The sequence below is a fragment of the Loxodonta africana genome, chromosome 1, assembly GCF_030014295.1.
Source record: "Loxodonta africana isolate mLoxAfr1 chromosome 1, mLoxAfr1.hap2, whole genome shotgun sequence".
NCBI lineage: Eukaryota > Metazoa > Chordata > Mammalia > Proboscidea > Elephantidae > Loxodonta > Loxodonta africana.
In genome coordinates, this window is record NC_087342.1 from 233,549,200 (window position 1) to 233,570,345 (window position 21,146).

The 21,146-nt window shown below is 41.5% G+C and overlaps 1 protein-coding gene across 1 annotated transcript in view; it reads left to right on the forward strand.

The window, feature by feature from the left end:
* Window positions 1–21,146, forward strand: part of PACRG (parkin coregulated) — a 265,761-nt gene that overhangs the window by 222,455 nt on the left and 22,160 nt on the right. The gene's annotated exons all lie outside the window — the stretch shown is intronic.

The window sequence follows — 21,146 nt, forward strand, 5'->3', positions numbered from 1 at the left end:
GATTTGCACATGTCTACTAACCTAACCTAAAGGTTGCCAATTCAAACCCACGGAGCAACTCCACAAAAGAAAGGCGTGGTGAACTGCTTCTCTAAAATTACAGCCGAGACAACCCTACGGAGCTTAGTTCCACTCTGTTACACGTGGGGTTGCCATGAGCAGCAGACTGACTCAACAGCAGCTAACAACAACATTGCATGTGAAACGTTCACCAAATTAACACTATTCCTGTCTTATCTTCTCCTTCCAACTTTTACTTTTTGTTAGTTGGGTCATTTCTACACTGCCAGCGCATTTAATATTTGTTTTGTCACCCTAATCTCCACATCCTAAGTCTTAGTTCTACGGTTAAATATATTCACTCCCCAGCACTGCGCCTTTTGTCATTTCTGGGTTGTCCTCTAGTAGTTTCCTGATAAGGGAGAGACACAATATTCCCTAAATGTTACACTTTCTAAAATTGTTTTTTAGCCTTCTTATTTGAAGGCCAGCTTGACTGAATCTAAAAATCCCTCACGCAGTGTATTTCCTTTGGTTCACAGAGGTATTGCTCTCGTGTCTTCAGGCCTTGACAGTAGTAGTGGATTCTGAGACCAGCCTCAGCTTTTCCCCTTAGAAATGACTTCATCTTTTTGTCTGGCTGCCCAATTCTTTTTTCTTTATATTTAGAACCCAGTAACTTAGGGTATGTCTTGGTGAGATAATACAAAGTGCAAGATGATCAAATCAGACTCATGGGGATCAGAAATCTTGCCTCTTTATTAATAACTCAGAGGGTACAGGTAACTGCAAGGCACAGGGCAAGCAGGAGTCACTTCATCCACATGTGATTCCCAAAAGCCTTCCTGCCACAAGAGGTTACACTGTGTTCCAGATATAACGTTTGAGGTCTCCAGGTAACATGTGCAGCGTGTTACTTTTAATCATGAAACATCTCCACTTTATACTCCAGTATATGCATAGCAAACACTGACATTGTCCTTTATTATCTTTCCTCTAGTAATACTATCAAGAATCCAAAAGCATGTTTACGAGGAGATTTGACCTGGGGCCGTTTCTTTCTCTTTTCCCTTCTTTCTCCCGAGACACCCCCAACATAGAGAGGATAGGCTACAGACCAGGTTTTGGTCCTTTCATTGTCACCTGGAGTTGAACATTGAGGCAGTTTTCCCTGACACATGGTGTGACCTTCCATTTTGTAGGTCCAAGTTTTCTTTTAATTCAAGAATGACTTCTTGCACTAAATTGTTTCATGTTTGTTCTGTTCCAGCATGTTTTACACCTTCAGGGACTCCTGATATGCTTTTTTTGTTGTTATATCTCTGGCCTGTCTTCCGTATCTCTCACTTTATGTCTAGTCATTTCAAAATTCAATTTGATTTTGCTTCATGTTTCTGATTTCATTATCTCTGTCTCTTCTTTGTTTCCCATAGGGCTGTTCTTCATGTGCTTCATCCAATTTTGTCTTCCATTTCTCTAATTTTTTCTTTTACTTCTTTCCCCAGCTCTGCCAGTTCACTTTTCACTTCTTCCAGTTGTCCTGCCCTCTGTTCCCTGAGATCTTTGTTTTTGCTTTAAAAGCTTTCTTCATATCGTGATTGTTTTATTAAGTTTACTTTAATTCATTAGTCTTTATTAGTTAACTAAGTTTTAATATTGCCTGAAGTTTCACTATTCTTGCCAATTTATGTCTGTATGTGTGAATGTTCTTCCTCTAGTATGTTTCACTACTTCTCATATTTTTCCTTAAATTCCAGTGCTATGTCAACTTTTGTTTTAAATTTTTTGTTTTTCTTAGTCACCATAGAGTCAATTCCAACTCATGGCGACTCCATATGTGCAGAGTAGAGAACTGCTCTAGAGGATTTTCTAGGGCATGGCCTTTCAGAAGCAGATCACCAGGTCTGTCTTCCAAGGCTCCTCTGGGTGGGTGTGAACCTCCAATCTTCAGGCCAGTAGTTGAACACTTAACCATTTGCACTCTTATTTTAAATTACTCTCTGTGAAACTACTCTTATTTTAAATTACTCTCTATGAAATAAGTTGGATTTTCCAGCTAATTGGAGGAGCTTCCTCTGTAGAAGGAGGGTCCACTCCACAAAGATTGATTATTCCTGCTTAATTCTCTGATTCCCCAAGCCCATCAGTCTAGGAAAGAGTCTGTGCCTGGCCCTGCTTACCCTTGTTTCGGCGTCTGTTGCTACGTGAAGAGACGTGTCATTTGCAGGTCAACTTTCCAGGTGACCTCCTTGCCTCCCTGGAATGTGCTTTGAAGTATTTTCCATTTTTCTTTTTTTGTGATTTAGGTGAAAGTTTACAGAACAGATTAGTTTCTCATTAGACAGTTAATACACAAATTGCTTTGTGACATTGGTTGCCAACCCCGTGATGTGTCAACATTCCCCCTTGTCCACCCAGGTTCCTCGTTTCCATCCATCCAATTTTCTTGTCCCTGCCCTCTCATCTTTGTTTTTGGGCTAGCATACCCATTAGTCTTGTATACATGACTGAACTACAAAGCATGTTCCTCACATGTGTTATTGTTGGCCCTATTAAAAAAAAAATTGCCATTGAGTTGATTCCAACTCTTAATGACTCTACAGGACAGAGTAGAACTGCCGCATAGTTTCCACCTGTCTAGTCTTTGGCTGAAGGGTGAGCCTCAGGAGTGATCAGAACTGAGTTAAAAAGATGTCCAGGGGCCATACTCTTGGAGTTTTTCCAGCCTCTGTCAGACCAGCAAGACTGGTCTTTTGTGTGTGTGTGTGAATCTGAATTTTGTTCTACATTTTTCTTCTGTTCTGTCCAGGACCCTCTATTGTGACCCCTGCCAGAGCAGCAGTCTAGCTGTTCTGGGCTCAGTCTGGTGGTTGTTGTGGTAGTTGTGGTCCATTAGTCCTTTGAACTAACAAGGCATTTTCTGAGACCTGCCCCTGCGGGGCCAATAGCCCTTCATCGTGAGCCTTCCGTGCACTCCCACTCTTCACCTTCTGCTCAGTCTCCATCCTGTCCTCCAGACCTTGAAGCTCTTGTTGTACCCACGGGATAGAGGTTTGTTGCTTTTGAGAGTGAGTCTGTCACCTCTAGAACATGTGTTTTTGCTGTCGTTTCCTGCGTTCTAGCCCCCGAGCCACCTTGCTGTTCACGCTCCACAGGTGGCCCCTGCTGCGTTTCTTGGCACAGTTTCTATGCCGACCTCATCTGTTTGCTGGCAATCCTTCCCGGCTTCGAGCTTCCCCTGTATGTCTGTGTCTGACTGCACTGCACCTCAAGCTTATAGGGCATCCTGGGCACAGCCCATGTGGCCCTGTAGCAGCCCTGTGCCGGGTGATGGTGCACAATCAAAGATAAGCCTCCGTTCTAAATGAGAAGACATCGTCTATCACATGTGTAATCACAACTTTTGACAAGAAATGGCATCATGAGAAGGAGAGTTAAAATTACCCTGAGGGAGTGGAAGGGAAGCAGAAGTTTCTCCCAATCAGGGGACCACAAGAGTGGTGTGATTTGAACTGAGATGGAAAAAATGGGGAAAGTTGGCACATCTGGAGGTGGGGGTATGGAAACCAGGGCACACAAATGTGGGAGGGCTCAAGGCATGGACACGGAACAAGACTGAGTCCACTCAACTCTGGAACTTGAGGGGTAGTGAGGAAAACCAAACCAAACCTTTGCCATCAAGTCAATTCTGACTCATGGCAACCCCACGTGTTACAGAGTAGGACTCTCCATGGGTTTCCTTGACTGTAATCTTTTATGGATGTAGTTCACTGGGCCTTTCTTCCATGACACCACTGGGTGAGTTTGAACTACCAACCTTTAGGTTAGTAGCTGAGAGCAAACTGTTGGTGCCCCGCAGGGCCCTTGGCAGTGAGGCAATAGTAAGAAAAACAACTGGAGGAGTGAGTGGCATTGGATCATTGACAAGCCCTTGAAATCCTAGCTGAAGATTTGAGACTCTGCTCCAAACACAGTCATCAAAAGCTTTGGATGGGGTGGAACAGGGAGTGAGGGCAGTTGACAGGGTCAGAGCTACACTTTAGAAAGTTTCAGCTTGCAACATTATGTCAAAGAGATTGGAAGGTAAGGGAAACACAAGAAAGTATAGCACAAGGGCTAAGGAGTAACAGTAGCTGAAAACCACGGTAAAATCTCCAATTGTTTTGCTGTGTGGAACCTGGATAGGGTAAATTTAATTTCAGAAGGAGAAATCTATAGCAAGCTCTTTAGAAGGTGAATTTTCATGTTGATCATTTTGAAGATAAAATTCAGACAGCTTATATTCGATAATTATCAATTTGAAGTAAAATACAGCATTCATAGAATAACCACGTATAGTTTAAATACACTATATATGAGTCGGCTACACTGAGCTAACCTTTTGATCTAGTAATTTAATAGCATAGGAAAATAAATGAGGCCTACCCAATTTCAGCATGCCTTCCAAATTCAGTTAACTTTGACCAATATATTGATAGCATTCTTTCCTTTCTTATGAAAGGAAAATCTCTCAAATATTCAAGACGAGATCAGCTGCCCACAAGAAGCAGATCAAGATTTTCAAGAACAATTAAAAGTATTGTAGATTAAATATTTAGAAATATAAACATTAATTTGAAAATCCTGGCTTGCTCCCCCCCCCCCACCCCGCCCCGCCACCTTTGAAAAAAACCTTATTTGAATCACTTGGGGTGAGAAAAGTGCAATTGTGTTCCTTTTTCTCAATGAATACAGCATTCCATTAACATCAAGACATTTAAACCACAGGCTCCAAAGAATGTTTTTAAAGTCACCGTAGTGACATTAAACGTTAATTCAAAGCCTATGAGATGATACACCTGTTATACTAACGTCAGTATACAAGCAGACCTACTCTACTTAAGAAAAAGAAATTTTCTGCCCCTCCAAAAAATCATCAGATCAAACTTCTCCTGTCTGAGTCAAAAAGTTAAAATCTGTAGACAAAGTCCTTGGTCAAGAAGTGACTCATATGCTGCCTCCTGTGCCTCTAATTTACCTTCCACAAAAACAGTTATTCTTATCTTTTTATGCTCCGTTGCCGTTAAGTTGATTCTGACTCATAACGACCCTATAGGGTGGAGTAGAACTGCCCCATAGAGTTTCCAAGGAGTAGCTGGTGGATTAGAACTGCTGCCCTTTCGGTTAGTAGCCGAGTTCTTAACCACTGCGCCACCAGGGATCCGTCTTTTTATAAAAGGAGTTCATTTTAATAATTTTGGATTTATCTTGAGAAGATTTAGACTGTCCAATTGTAGAGTTTTCTTCATTTCCATTTAGATGTAAAAAAGAAATTTTGACTCAAAGATGACCTCCAATAAACTATACACTTCTGGGAAGTTCCCTCCCAGCTGAAACTGGGCTGGCCATATGACTTGCTTTTGATCAAAAGAATGCAACAGAAGTGACATGCATGACTTCCCAGACTAGTTCATCTTTGCATCTTCCACCTGGACTTCTTGGAATGCTTGTTTTGAGGGCAGCCAGCCTCCATTTTACAGGTTCACTGATCAGAGACCACCATGATGTGCAGAAGCCCAAGTTTGCACATAGAAAGGCCATGTGGAGAGCGAGACAGATGCTTGGATAACCCCCAGCTGTTTCAGCCATCCCATCTGGGATGCTAGACATGTGAGTGAAGAAATCATTTTGGACGGAATGGCTGAACCACTGTCTTCTCTTGACACCAGACACTTTAAAACAGAAAAGGGGAAAAGTTTAGTTGTTGTGCATTGCAAATAAAGAAACATGTGACTCTTATTCTTCAAAGACTCGTCCCAAGGCATGATGTCCTCATGGCCCAGGGGTTCTTTTAATCAGTGTGGATAGAGTTAATAATGGGTATGCTATTAATAGTCTCTCCTGGACTGTGACTCAGTTGCGATATTTGTTCTTTAAAAAGTAAAGCCTATTAAAAATGTTTTTTTAAGCCACTAAAAAAAAAAAAAATTTTTTTTTTTGAGCACAAATTTCTTTCTGCAAACCCTCGGTACAAGATTGCTCCCTCATCAAGCCTCACACCCTGCTGGGCTTCTGAATGCCATTGCTGCACAAATGGCCTGATGAGTGTGCAAATCGTGTGCAAGTGTTGGTGATCATTATCAAACAAAAGCTCCTAACATGCCGCAACAAAATCGTGGTGAAATGCTTTTCATTAGCAATTCTTGACATTCTGTATGTTTTGTGAAGGTATAACTCACACAGCATTTTTGAGCATATTATACATGTATCACATTATAATGTTATCGTTATGTGGCATGTCGCTTTTCATTAAAAGAAAATTCAAGTTGGATTTCAGATTAATTTGAAGGGTATTTCTTAGGTGCTTTCTACACACCCCGTTTAGGAATGCGTGCAAAGCTAATGTAAAGGAATATTCATAACTTTGAAGAATGAGGGTTTAAGATTTCGTTTGGTGGTGGATGTGTATTTTCGTGTCTGGATTTTCTAATCATGTACATAAAACTGATAATTTCCTAAAAGAGCTTAACTCAAAGTGTGGAGATTGTGATGAAGGAATTGCTCTTCTAATCTTAAACTAGCAAATGCATATCAAAAAGGATTTGAAATTCACAGTCAAAAAAACTGAGCAAAGAAATGGATACGTATTTTCATTAGGATTGTATTTTCCATATTAGATGACACAGACACATTAAGGGTAAATAGGTAAGTGATGGACTTTTCTAATAAAAACAAATAGAAAAAGAGTTTAAAAACTGATTCATTTTGAAATTTTTTGTTTAAATGGTTGCAATACGTAGAATTATAGGATTAAGAACCAATAAATGGCCTTTGTTGTTAATTGCCATCAGGCCAGCTGAGATTCGTGTCCATCTTATGTATAGCAGAACAAAATGTTGCCCAATCCTGCAGCATCTTCGTGATCGTTGGTATGTTTGAATCCATTGTTTTGGGTACCACGTCAGTCTCATTGAGGATTTCCCTCGTTTTTGCTTTACAACCATGATGTCCTTTTCTAGCAATTGGTCTTTCTAGATGACTTGTCCAAATACGTATACCGAAGTCTCACCATCCTTGCTTCTAAGGAGTATTCTGGTTGTATTTCTTCTAAGACTGATTTGTTCCTTCTTCGGACAGCCCATGGTATAGTCAGTACTCTTCACCAACACCACAATTCAAATGCATCAATTCTTCTGTCTTCCTTTTTCATTGTTCAGCTTTCAAATGCTTATGAAGTGATTGAAAGACCATGGCTTGGGTCAGGAGCACCTTAGTCATCGAAATGACATCTTTGCTATTTAAAACTTTAAATTGGTCTGAAGAGCAGGCTTGCCCAATGCAATGCAATGCATTGTTTGGTTCTCTCCATCATGCAAACAAGCAAGTTAAGGTTCAGCAAGGCTGTACCGGGACCACAGTCACACCAGGAGCTGCAGGCTGGGCTGAATGACGTCCTACGTCATCTGCTTCTTTAGAGGCCTTTGTGCAAACTCTTCTCTCTGCCCAGAATACTTTACATCCCTCTTTACCTCCCAACTCCGCCATCAGGCTGGGGCACCTCCCGGGCCCTCACCCCAGCTTACATCTCCCGTGTTTGATGCTCTCACAGTACAGTGGGTTCAAACCTACCTGCGGTGGTAAGGATGGCGCAGGACCAGGCAGTGTTTCCTTCTGCTATATGTTGGAGTCAGCTCCGCGGCATTTAACAACACAGCACAGCAGGAGTAATACGGAACGGTCTTTATCCCCACAGGATGGAACCCCCGTGAGGCCAGAGACCTGGTCTTTCTGTCACCCCTGGGTCCTCAGCTTCTACCCCAATTCTGCCCTCTAACAGAAGGGAGAGCAAGTCTTTAATATACCCCTGCTGCCTGGCATGGCAGGAGAAGCCAAAGTTACTGTGAAGACACCTGCTAGCGAAGCAGTGAGGAAATTGGCCCAGCCCAGTGAGCTGGATGGTGGCCAAGAATGGTAATGTCAACTCCCTCCTGGACCCCTGGGCTGAGGCATAATATGGGCACACTCAAGGTGCCATTATAAACTTGTCATAAGCAGAGAACAGCACTCAGCAAAGATCACTGCCCACAGTAGGAGCATTTCCTGGTTCAATTTCATTGTCACCCATACAATGAGCTTGCCTTTCCCAGACTGCTGGAAGGATCGAATGACTCCGTGCTCCCTTGCCTCATAGCACAGATGGTTCCTTGTACTGATTTCACTCCTGAATTTGAAGGAAAACTGCCTTGTCACATGGTTTGGACATGTAAATCATTTTCAGAAATTATTCTTCCATCTATAAAATTATGCATATTTTGGAACATGATCTGTCTCTGTGGAAGTGGAAGAGGTGAACGCCATATTTCATCAGAATAACTATTTACTGACAATTCTTACGACTTTATAGTCCGTGTCTTTGGGATAAAATAGGAGTTCATTATTGAGTGCTTTACAAAATCTTCCATACTGAAGGCTAAACTCACATCTGTCACAATTTGTATGGATGATAAAGCTGGTGTGAATTGTCCATAAATATTTATTGTCAGGAAATATCAGTGTATATTGCTGTTTTCAGGAAAATAATGCATATTTTGTTATTGATTCATAAAGCAGGGCATTTATGCTTACGACACAAAATAACACAGATAGTAATAAAATGATATCCTCTAGATTATCAGCAAGGCAGAAATAAAGATGATATTTCAGGTTCTAGCACTAGATCTACAAAAACATTCTTAAGAGACAACACTACTGATATGAACCACCTTGAAAGCGTTAAACCTGTGACTCAGCCAAGAGTTGGACATAAAGTTTCAGGATCAGTAATGCACTTAGAACGTCCGCAACAGAAAACGGCTGCTTCTCAAAGACCGTCTTCTGAGTAACTAGTATGGTCATGCTAAACTCAGGAACTCTAAACTCTTCGCGTGAGCCTTGGTATTCTGCGATGACGTGTGTTCCCTCCTGAATTCCATAACACCCTCCTCAAAAAAATGAAAAGCTCCTTTGAGGGAAAACTCTCCAAAACAAGTAACTTTAAATATGTATTTAATACATTGCCTTAAAGTCTGTCTAATCCTATCATTTCCATGGAGCAGTCAGAATATGAATACATCTAACTGTTAAAACCACAGGGTGGGTTGGTCAGTTGGTTGGTTGGTGGCACTGTCAGAATAAAAGTGGCTCTTTTGGGGGTTGATGTTGGATGCCATTGAGTCCATTTTTGACTCATAGTGACCTCATATGATAGAGTAGAACTGCCCCCATAGGATTTTCTAGGCTGTAATCTTTATGGGAAGGAGCCCTGGTGGCACAGTGGTTAAGCACTGGGCTGCTAACCAAAAGGTCTAAGGTTTGAAACCACCAGCTACTCCTCAGAAGTCTGCTTCTGTAAAGATCTACAGTTTGGAAACCCTATAGGGCAGTTCTACTCTGTCCTATAGGGTCACTATGAGTCGGAATTGACTCCACAGCAGTGAGTTTGTGTTTGTTCAATCTTTATGGTAGCAGATCAGCAAATCTTTCTCCCTCAAAGCCACTGGGTGGTTCAAACCACCAAACTTTTGGTTAGCAGCCAATCACTTAACCATTGTGCCATGAGGGCTCCTTAAATTTCAAAATATAAGTGTCAAATGTCTCAGAAATACGAAGCATGATACATTGCTACAAGATTAAGATCCCCAAGGAGAACAATAAGAGTTCCTAGGTGATGCAAATGGTTAACTTGCTCTTCTGCTAACTGAAAGGTCGAAGGTTCAAACCCACCCAGAGGTGAGCTGGAAGAAAGGCCTGGTGCTCTACTTCCAAAAAGTCAGCCATTAAAAACTCAAGGAGCAGAGTTCTCCTTCGACACAGTCAGTTGCCATGAGTCGGAATTGACTCAGCGGTAATTGATGTTCTTGTTAAGAAGAGAAATCAGGGCAAATACTGTTCATGCTGGCTCCTGGCCTTCCTTTTAGGTCAAGAAGGACCAAGTGCTCTTGGTTCCATTTCACAAAGTCTCATCAACATTTTAAAAACTTGGTCCCCTCTGCGCTCCTGAGTTACCTTGACCTGCCAACAGCTTACAAAAGGGACAGGGACTCTTCCCCACACAAACAGCCCCGTGGCCAGTCTCCCGCTCCAGGAGCCTGAGAGGTTGGGCCTACCAGGGCAGCACGCAGTCCCAGGAACCCCTCCAAGCCTCTGGAGTTCCATTTGCGTTGTCTCGCTCAGCCCTGTCCTGGGAGCACAGCACCTGGTTTGGGGTGGGCTCAACCACTCCCTGAGAAAGCACACACGTGACTTGTAGTTACAGCTGGGCTAGCTCTGTGGGCTGCCTCCAAGTGTTAAATTTCTCACATCTTCCTTTTAAATTCTAATTTTCTCTTACAATACTGCCCAAAATGAACACCCCAAACCCTAATGACTTACCTGGGTACTCTTCTGACACTTGAAATTGAAGCATTTGGTCAAAGAATTCCAGAAAATTGGAGTCACCTAGTCACTCTTTTGGAAAACTTTGTGGCTAGTGGTTAAGTGCTACAGCTGCTAACCAAAAGGTCAGCAGTTTGAATCCCCCAGGCGCTCCTTGGAAGCTCTATGGGGCAGTTCTACTCCATCCTATAGGGTCCCTATGAGTCAGACCCTACTCAATGGTAGTGGGCTTGGTTTGGGTTTGGAGTCACTCCTTTGCTGGATGTATGAATTATTGTCTCTCGTTTATGTAGAAAAATCATTGAACATGGTGACCAAGTTTCCCACTTTGCTCTTCGTGCGGCGAGTGCTAACTGGAGGCCATGCCAAAATCTGCGCAGTTATGAAAATATTCACAATACGCCCTAGGAAAGCGCTTTGTTTCTTTTGCTTGTTGCTTTCTTAAGAGTCAAGGGAATGATTTTGAGAATGTAGGCCCCCAGGTCCTCTTCTCATTTCCCCACAGAATTTAGACATTACTGAAATAATCAGAATCGTTTTTTAGACTTCATTTTTCACAAACAAATATTTAGCTTGTGAGAATGTCTAGTCTTAGCTCTTCCTGAGATTCTCAGGCTCTCTTAATTTCAGTTTCTTCTTATATATCGGAAATTCCAAGCCTTAATAATGTTTGATGTGGAGCTGTCATCTGATTCACCTTCAAAACTGTGTCAAGCTTTCAGTAGCAAATTCTAGAACTGGCTGTGATAAATATGTGCCCTTCTATTCCGAGACCCTGCATGCGGCATTTTGTAACCAAGATCGTTAAAGACAGTGCTTGTAACGACAGAGCTCACCCACCTGAGCCACTCCCGGCCCTGCTACCTGCCAGCTTGGCAAGTTGAGGCTAATGAGTTACAGTGTCTCAGCCTCGGTTTGCTCATCTGTAGAATGAAGACAGTAAGACTACCATGCAGGGTCTCTAAGAGAACTAGTGTAAGTGTCTGTAACACGCCCGGCACACAGTAAGCACTCCATAACTAATAGACACTGTTAACATTATCCTACATTTGAAATTGAAAATGAATATAAAAGTATCTGGCTATTTTCATAGCTTTGAGTAGGAAGTAGTAATGCTAAAAATCCCACTTCATCAGATTTATAATATTGATTCATTTTATGCAGCACTTTACCTGAAATTCAAGCATGAAATTAGTTCTCGATTATCTAAGAAAAATAATCCATAGAGAACATTTTATCATGAAATAACTGCTCATCAATACCACCAAACATTTGTGAACAACCTTCTCAATTACCTTCCTGGAATATAACAAACCCTTTGCAATCAAGTTGATTCCACCTCCCAGCAACCCTACAGGACAGAGTAGAACTGCCCCATAGGGTCTTCAAGGCTGTAAATATTTATGGCAGCAGACTGCCTCACCTTTCTCCTGTGGCATGGCTGGTGGGTGTGAACTGCTGATCTTTGTTAGCAGCTGAGCACTTACCTGGAATGTACAGGGACTGTAAACTAGCTTTATATTATACCGAAAATAACCACAATTTGGTGGGTATAAATACAGCAAAAATCATGAACTGCATTCTAGAGGGAAGCACACACGATTTTAGGATTATCTGTTCTTTAGGGGTGACTTATGCAGCTGCTCTCCTTCATTAGGGCAGTTAACTGTGAATTACTACAGTGCGGACTAGAAGACCGTGACCAATAAAGTTGGGGAGGACACTGTCAAGGTCAGCAATAACATTCTTGCCGTGTTAGAGTGTGGCACACAGACAGAATCACTGGAAACCGTGCTGACAAATTTGGAACGCTGGGCTCTGATATTTCACCCAAGTGTGCAGAGCTGTGTTCTGTAATGGGCTGGCGAACACGGTACCGGCTCACCTGGGTCCCAGGCATCTCATTGTCCCAGACTATTTGCTTACGTGTGGGGTTGTTCTGTTTGTTTCTTTTCATTTACTGACTTTCCCGATTTGGGGTTAGATGTATTAGGACTTAGCTAAAGGATGTCTGTCTTCATGCAGTTTCTTTCCCTAAATATTGCCAAAACACTTATGGACATCGCAGATTATAAAAAAAAAAAAAAAAAAAGAGTAGTTATATTCTTATATTAGTCTTGGGTCAGTGTCTTTTTTAAATATGCTTTTAATTTTTTTCATTGATTTCCCCAATATTCCTGTTTATATATAGTTTTTTTTTTTTTTTTAATTTTTAAGTACTACGATTACATTAGAAAAAGAATTAAATGATAGTTAAGGAAGCTTTATAGTCATAGGAAGCTGTCGTTGGGACAGTATGCTGTTTTAAGTAGTGTGTAATTCACAGAAGCTTCTACGCCCTGGCTAATTGTCTACCTTACTATTCTTTAATAATATCCAGTAATCTAAACCAGTTTAATTCAAAGTCCGATTTTGTTAAATTCCTTTAAAAAAAACTTCTCCCCATTCCTTTTGAGTTCACTAGGGATGGCCCTCTGATCAGGACTCACTGAAGCGAGTATACAGGCTTACGCCCTGGAAAAGATTTTTTTTCAAAGATACAAACAGTTATATATTGATCCTGAATGTGAAATTAAACATAACCTAATACTCGACATCTTCCTACTATACCAATGGATTACTTAAGTCACCAGAGAAGCTTTTCCGTGACTTCCCATTATTCTTAATATGAAAGCTTTAACATCAAGTTTCTAAAAAATCCTATGAACAATCTCATTCTTTCAGAGATTTTTATGACACTTTGGTGGCACAGGGGTTAAAGCGCTCAGCTACCAACCTAAAGGTCACAATTTGAATCCACCCTCTGCTCTGCAGGAGAAAGATGTGGCAGTCTGCTTCAGTAAATATTTACAGCCTTGGAAACCCTATGGGACAGCTCTACACTGCCCTACAGACTTGCTATGAGTCAGAATTAACTCGAAGGCAATGGGCTTGAGTTTTTTGGTTTCTTTGGTCATGAGCAATGTCAGTAATAAGCTGTTGACTTCAGGTCCAGTGAAGGGATGGAAGCCCCTTAGATTCTTCCTACCAGTCACCGCAGCATCACATGCACAGGTACACACACAGGTGTGTGCACACACACATGCAGACACACCACAGTGAGCTAGTGTAGTGTGTAGGGACCAAAATTACCACTGTAGCTTGGAACATCCAGAGGCCCAAAGCCAGCCATTGTCTCAGTCCTTACAGTCAAAAGTCCAATAACCCTAACTCCACCCCACCCTAACTCCAGACTATCCGTAGACAGAAAAAAAAAAAAAACTTTTTTTTTTTTTTTTGGTGGGCCAATAATCCAACTACAACAACCTAATCTTTTGATGCTCATCTCTGAGTGACCCAAGGCAATGATCTGGCCAAGCCCAGGCAGCCCTCTCAACCAGGTTGCCATCTACAGGTAGTCCCAGCTTGCAACAGGGCTCCTGATGACAACTTTGTCATAAGTCGGTTCTGATTTAAGTTGTATACCTCTTTTTTTTTTCTTAAGTTTTTATTATAATTGCCTTTTATTATCAGCATCTATAAATTTAGTCTTTATTTGTCTTTAGGGGGTTGGCATGAGAATGATAACATCAGAAAATTACGCACTGCAACATTGTATGTAGTGCTTATTACTAACGATAAGATATTCCAAAAAAAAAAAAGATAATCCTAAATGCGGTTCGTTGTAACTCAAATATGTCATAAGTCAAGGCCTATCTACAGTTGACAGTTACAGCACAAACTGAAAATATGACTTTCGGAAAGCTCCATTACTGCCTATTTAAAAAAACAAACCAAACCAAATCTGTTGCCATCAACTCGATTCCGACTCATAGCCACCCTGTAGGACAGAGTAGAACTGCCCCATTGGGTTTCTAAGGAGCAGCTGGTGGATTTGAACTGCTGACCTTTTGGTTAGCAGCCAAACTCTTAACCACTGCACCACCAGAGCTCCGCTAACCTATATACATGGTAGTGTATATACCTACATACAAGAGATCAAAAAGACGTAACTAAAATGCATATCTTTCATACAAAGAATTAGGAAATTACGAAGACAATAGAACAACAAGACAAACATAAATAAGGACAGTTCACAAGACTGTTAAAGTTCACATAAATACTCTAAGTATTACATTTTAACGTATGTTGTTGTTGTTCGTTGTCATTGAGTCAATTCTGACTCACGGTCCCGTGTGTGCAGAGTAAAACAACTCCGCAGGGTTTTCAAGGCTGTGACTTTTTGGAAGCAGATCACCAGGCCTGTCTTCCAAGGCACCTCTGGGTGAGTTTGAGCTGGCTAGTAGCTGAGCCCTTAACCATCTCTGCACCCAGGGACTTAAAGTATATTATATCTAGATATATAAATAACATATGTGCAGTGTCGTGAGATTTTTTATAGAAGTTTTGCTTTTGAAAATTAAATAAGAATCTAGAAAACCGTGTTTTTTATACCATGAAGAACAAAACAGATAATTGTGAAAAGAAAATTACAATGCCAAGCACATTTTGCTGCATTCTCTCAAAGCCCAGTAACAATATCTTCTAGCACTTTCCAATTTTCCAATTTCTACCTAGTTTTTATTTTTGCCAAGATACTGTCTGGCCTGATGCCTCCAATAACAATTACAGAATATGACCCAACTGCTTCTTTCAGAAAAAAAAAAAAAGTGAATTAAGTTTTTTTTGTTCTTAGGAAATACAAGATATTTTAATGAAAAAGATTTAAAACAAAAAATACAATTGTGGTAAAATAGATGAGGAAATTGTACTTCTTTGTATTAAAATATTTTTCATAAAACATTAAAAATATATTAATGGGGATTTAATCTCATATAGGCAAGTTAATCTGCTATAATATTGCTTTGTGTATGTTTATATGAAATTGTATGGGAATAATACAAATTATGTCACCATAACATTGTTTTGTATCCCCTACGGAAATATTTTTAAAAAGCAGTTTAAAAAGCATATTACAGGGAGAAAAATCTTGGACTTAGTGAAGCTGTAAACAAGTTATTTTTGTGGAGAAGTAAGGAAAAATTACAAAAAATAAAATTCACATTAAAATAAGTCCACAAAAGTCAGGTGGTCAGTGTTGGTCTCAGTTTTTCTCAAATTAAAATGGAAGCTCAAGGAAAGGAGAGTCATTGGAAAAAATTGGGAAAGGAAAGATCTGTTTTTTAAGGATCAGATATAAACTTTTCATTTTCTTTTACGGTAAATTTTCTGACAACCACATCTATTCTGCATCTAAATTTTACCAATCATGGTCAAGATTATAATTTGGATATTATTAATTTCATGGATAATTCCAAAGCTGCAAAAATACATCTTTTAGTATTAGAAGGAAAGAACCTTTCTCAAGTCCATTGTTGAAGAAATGGTTTTAAGTAACTTTTGTTTTTTCATTTCGTCTTCTTTGCATACGTATCAGAACTGAATTTCTGAGTCAAAACTATCCATAAAGACATGCGGCGAAGAGTCCGTGCTCGGGAGTCAGGCTTAACTTTCTGTTGCGCACGTTCCTCACCCACAAAACCGTGATAATAACGTGGTGAAGCTCACAAGATTGTTGTGAGGACTAATGAGGATTCAAGTTAAATGAGGGAGCCCTGGTGGCGCAGTGGTTAAGTGCTCAGCTACTAACTGAAAGGCTGGTGGTTGGAACCCACCAGCTGCTCCAAGGGAGGAAGATGTGGCGCCTGCTCCCATAAAGATTACAGCCTTGGAAACCAGATGGGACAATCCCACTCTGTCCTTATAGGGTCACTGTGAGTCTGAATAGACCTGATGGCAGTGGGCTGGGTTTAAAGTTAAATGAACTAAGGTATAAAACGTGTTTAGCACATGGCAAGAATTAAAATGTAGGCTATTTAGTTGCCATCGAGTCAGCTCCGAGGCATGGTGGCCTTGTAAACAACAGAACAAGACACGGCCCCACCCTCAGCCACCTTCGTGACGGTTGGCGTGTTTGTGTCCATCGCTGCATGCACAGTGCCTTCCGACCTCAGGGACTCACCTTCCAGCACTATATTGGACAATATCCTGTTACGGGTGGGTTTCCATCAGCTAATCTGGTGGGTTAATTTTCAAAAGCAGACCATCAGGCCCTTTTTCGTAGCCTGTCTGTGTCTGGAAGCTCCTCTGAAACCTGCCCACTGTGGGTGACGCTGCTGGCGTCTGAAATGCCAGCGGCGTAGCTTCCAGCGTCACCGCAATAAGGAAGCCACCGCCGTACGACAAACTGATGTGAAGCTGACATTTTTATGAGTCGATGATGGTTTAATATCAGTAACGTCATATGGTGTATTATAGACAAAGTCAGCTTTTGTTGTTACTGTAGGCCATGTGCACATTAAAAACAAAACAAAAACTTTCTTGAATGCATTCCAGTTCTGCCCCCAAATTTTTTGTTTTCTCTGTGTTTTGTTTTGTTTTTATTCTTAAATACAGAAAGAAGAATGACATGGACTGAAGTATATTTGAGACCAAATCATAGACAGAGACTAGGAGGTACCCCTATCCTAAAGCGTCTGTAGGGGCAACTGTAAAGAGCCTCAGAGCTGACTGGTCTGCCCATACTGACCGTGGCTCCCTCGGAGAGGAAGCAGGCTGTAATGGAAGTAGCTTAGGCTTTGGACAGACCTGAGGTAAAATTTCATCTCTGACAAGTACTTATCTGCTAAATGGGTGTATTGGGAGTACTTCTGAGCCCACCATACACTCCGTGAACGGACCCTTGAAACTAGCATTCATTGCTCGCCCAGGCTTTGAGCTAGATGTTTTGTATGAGATCCTTCAGTTCTGACAACAGCCTTGCAACATGGGCATCGGTGGTGGTTGTTAGGTGCCACAAGCCAGCTCCAACTCAGAGCAACCCCACGTACAACAGAAAGACACACTTTTCAAAACATTCTAATTAGCTATCACATAGCTGTTAAGTTTTTAGAGGGTTGGTGAAAAAGGAGACCCTCAATGAGACGGACTGACACAGAGGCTGCACCAGTGGGCTCGAGCCTAGCAATGACAGTGAGGATGGTGCAACGTTTCATTCTGTTGTACACAGCGTTGCTGTGTCCCGGAACCGACTTGATGGCACCTAACAACAACAGTTGAACAAACTAAAAAGTGATCCCATTTAGTTCCTTCAAACAAAAAACATTTGCAATAGGACTTAAAGGAATTTAGTGTTTAGAGCAAGCAGTTTTATTTATCCATCAGGATTTTTATTTCAGGAATGTTTGGTGTCCTGGTTATACAGTGTTCTTGTGTTGTGTGTGTGCGTGTGTTTAGTACAGTTAATACACGGTTTCCTGGCAGACTCAATACTAGGCAATGAATCTAGCAGTATGCTAATATGTGAGGCTCTGATATTTATTAAGTCCATTTTATTTTACCTTGGTCACTCAGATAAGGCAATAATTAGACCTGTCCGCAGCTTTTCCATTCAACTTTTAAATGCTTCACACTGGTTTCTGTAAACAGCTTGCTTTTTCTCAGTTTATAATGTTATATCTTATAACAAGCTATAACTACATAAAGGGGAGTGAAAAAAGGAAGAGAAACGCCCAAATAATTCAGAGCTAAAAATCACATGTTCTTAAATATCTATCTAGAAAATTATATTCACCTTAATTAATGGAATGACTCCATCATTCAGCAGTCTGGCTCTGTGCCTATGAGAAATTCAAAATCCTCCAGTAATGCCTGCTTTTACTTTAAGACAGGCTTTCAATGTAACATGTGCATTTCTTTCTGCTACAAAGTTTTCTTTCACTGTTACACTGAAATAAGAATATGTAAAGACTTCCTTTCCCCTATCATTCATCACCTGACCTCAAATGACCTCAAAACAAAATTGACACAGCTCTGCTTATTGGTACTTAGAGGGGGTATCAGTAAACAGGCTGCAGCACTCCTGACCCGGAGGTCATGGTTAAAGTCATCGGCATGGCTTCCTAAGGAGGCTCAGGTTACAGCTGTCTGCACTCTCCCAGCCTGAAGATAAAGAGCAGACTTCAGTTTTCACTGCTACCAGTCTTTTAACCTTCAAGAAGAGCAAATGCTCAGCCTCTGCTCCGTCTACATCCTCCCAGTTGATCTCCCAGAAGCCACTGAGCCATCTCGTAGCTCCCTGCCTCCCAGGCTTCACTTTTAGCTGCCTACAGTTCAAGAGAGTCCCTGGCCACTTCCATCTTTTGAGCTCCACCTCCCCCCCACCCCCGCCCTGCCCTACATATCTTAAAAACGTGGAGATGCCCACTCGAGGTTAAACCAGCTGCAGGGCATCATGAATGTTTACACGTAACAAGTGAACACTTTCACACTCTCATCACAATCACAGAGATGTTATGTATGGCATTGTTTGTAGATAATCTAATTGGAAGCGGACCCTCAAAGTCTTGATTTGAGGCACTGTGAATGCAAGGGCTGGACCAAATCACCCTAGAGGTCTTTCCTATGGTCAGCCTTGTAGGTCACTGAGCTGGGATGGGTGGGTGGGTGAATGGAGGGGCAACTGTAGGGAGGGATATGAAGAGGCTTTCTGGAAACCTGATGCACTATAAATGTTTCCCCATCTAGAGGTAATGATCAATGAAACTAATCAAAATAGATCATTGGTTATGTGATTTCCTCCACCTGTCTGAGCATAATTCCTCACATCTTTCCAGTCCCCGGGTACTGCATAGGGCAGGCTTGGGCACCACTAAACGTTCTTGCGACTTCTTCAAGCTTTCTCTTCTCCGAAACAGCGCTTGCTGAGTCAGTGAAAAAGAACAGGTGCGAGAGTGTCTCATGCACAGAAAACTCTAACTCTAGAGGTCTCTTGTCCACTCTCTGGGTTCCCAGGTGATCTAAAAGACTACCTAATAGATAAAGAGGAGCCCTGGTGGCCCAGTGGTTAAGCACTCAGCTGCTAACCAAAAGGTCGGCAGTTCAAACCCACCAGCCGCTCCCCAGGAGAAAAGACCTGGAGACCTGCTCCCTTAAAGATATCAGCCTGGTAAACCCCATGGGGCAGTTCTACTCTGTCCTATTGGGTGGCTTTGAGTCCGAATCGACTGAATGGCACACAACAACAATAGATAAAGAGGCTAAAGATGTGAAAAAATCATCCTCATAAACGGGAAAAAACAAAACATTGGAAAATGTTAACCCACCTTAGCAATTAAAAAAATGCTAACTAAAGCAGCCTTAAAGTAATACTCCATGTGCCCTGAATTAGCAAACAAAATTTTAATTATAACAGCTGGTACTATGATATATAGCAGGTGAGCTCGGATGTTACTGTCGACATTATAAATTGGCATAACCTTTCTGAAAATCAATATGGAAAAATATACCAATAACTACAAAATGTTCATCTTTTTTGAAAACGGTAATCTCACTTCTGAGAATTGTTGGAAGGAAATAATGTAACTAAAGAAGAAACAAAGCTCCACGCTTAAAGATGGTTATTGCATCATTATCTAAAACTGTGAAAATTTGAAAGTGGAGGTAATGTCCTTAACCGTAAAAGAATAAACCAAAAAATTAGAAAAAAACAGTTGCCATTGAGTAGATTCCTACTGATGGCAACCCCATGCGTGCAGAGTACAGCTGCTCCGTAGGGTTTTCCAGGTTCTCACCTTTGGGAAGCTGATCGCCAGGCCTTTTTATCCAGATGCCTCTGAGTGGACTTGAACCTCCAACCGTACAGTTAGTAGTCAAACACTTAACTGTTTGCGCCATTCAGAGAATCCTACAGGAAAATAGTTAAGGAAGTTATACCTCAACTCCATAGGTATAAACAACATTTAGAAACCAAAATTAGGAATAACCCGTTGCCATCAAGTCTATTCCGACTCATAGTGACCACATAGGACAGGGTAGAACTGCCCTATAGGGTTTCCAAGGAGCACCTGGTAGATCCCAACTGCTGAGAGCGCTGGTGAATGTGGCAGAAAACAAACAGGATGATCTGGTGATGCCAGCACTCTGATAACAGCTCTTTGGGCCTCAGGTCCTTTGCATGTGCTCTTCTGCCTGGGAGTCCTTCCTGGTGGCTCCTTCTCAGCATTTAGGTATCAGCTGAAATTTACCTCCTCATGGACACCTTCCTCCCCTCTGCTTGGAGACACCCCTCCCTGGCCCCTGCCACATCTCCCTGTTTCCATTCCTTCGTCTCTACAGTTGCCTTGTTTCTTACTGGTTTGTTGATACATCATCTGACCTTCCAGAACCTAAGCTCCTGGTGCTCCTCCAGTTCGCCACTGTACCCTCAGTGCCTAGAAGACGTCATCAACCTTCTTGAAATCACGGAGTTGGATGACCACTTCTGAGTTGAAAATAGAACCTAGTTTCTGATTTCCTCATTGGATTGATTGCCACATCCCTCTCATCCTCAACTGGGGAACCAGTTAGCAAGCAGCCACTGAGCTCAGCATGCAGACATTGAAGTTGTCAAGAATTTGATTTTACTTGGATACACAATCAACAGCCATGGAAGCAGCAGTCAAGAAATCAAAAGACGCATTGCATTGGGTAAATCTGCTGCAAAGGACCTCTTCAAAGTGTTGAAGAACAAAGATGTCACCTTGAAGACTAAGGTGCGCCTGACCCAGGCCATAGTATTTTCAATCGCATCATATGCATGTAAAAGCTGGACAATGAATAAGAAAGACCAAAGAATTGATGCCTTTGAATTGTGGTGTTGGCGAAGAATATTGAATATACCATGGACTGAGAAAAGAATGAACAAATCTGTCTTGGAAGAAGTACACAGAATGCTC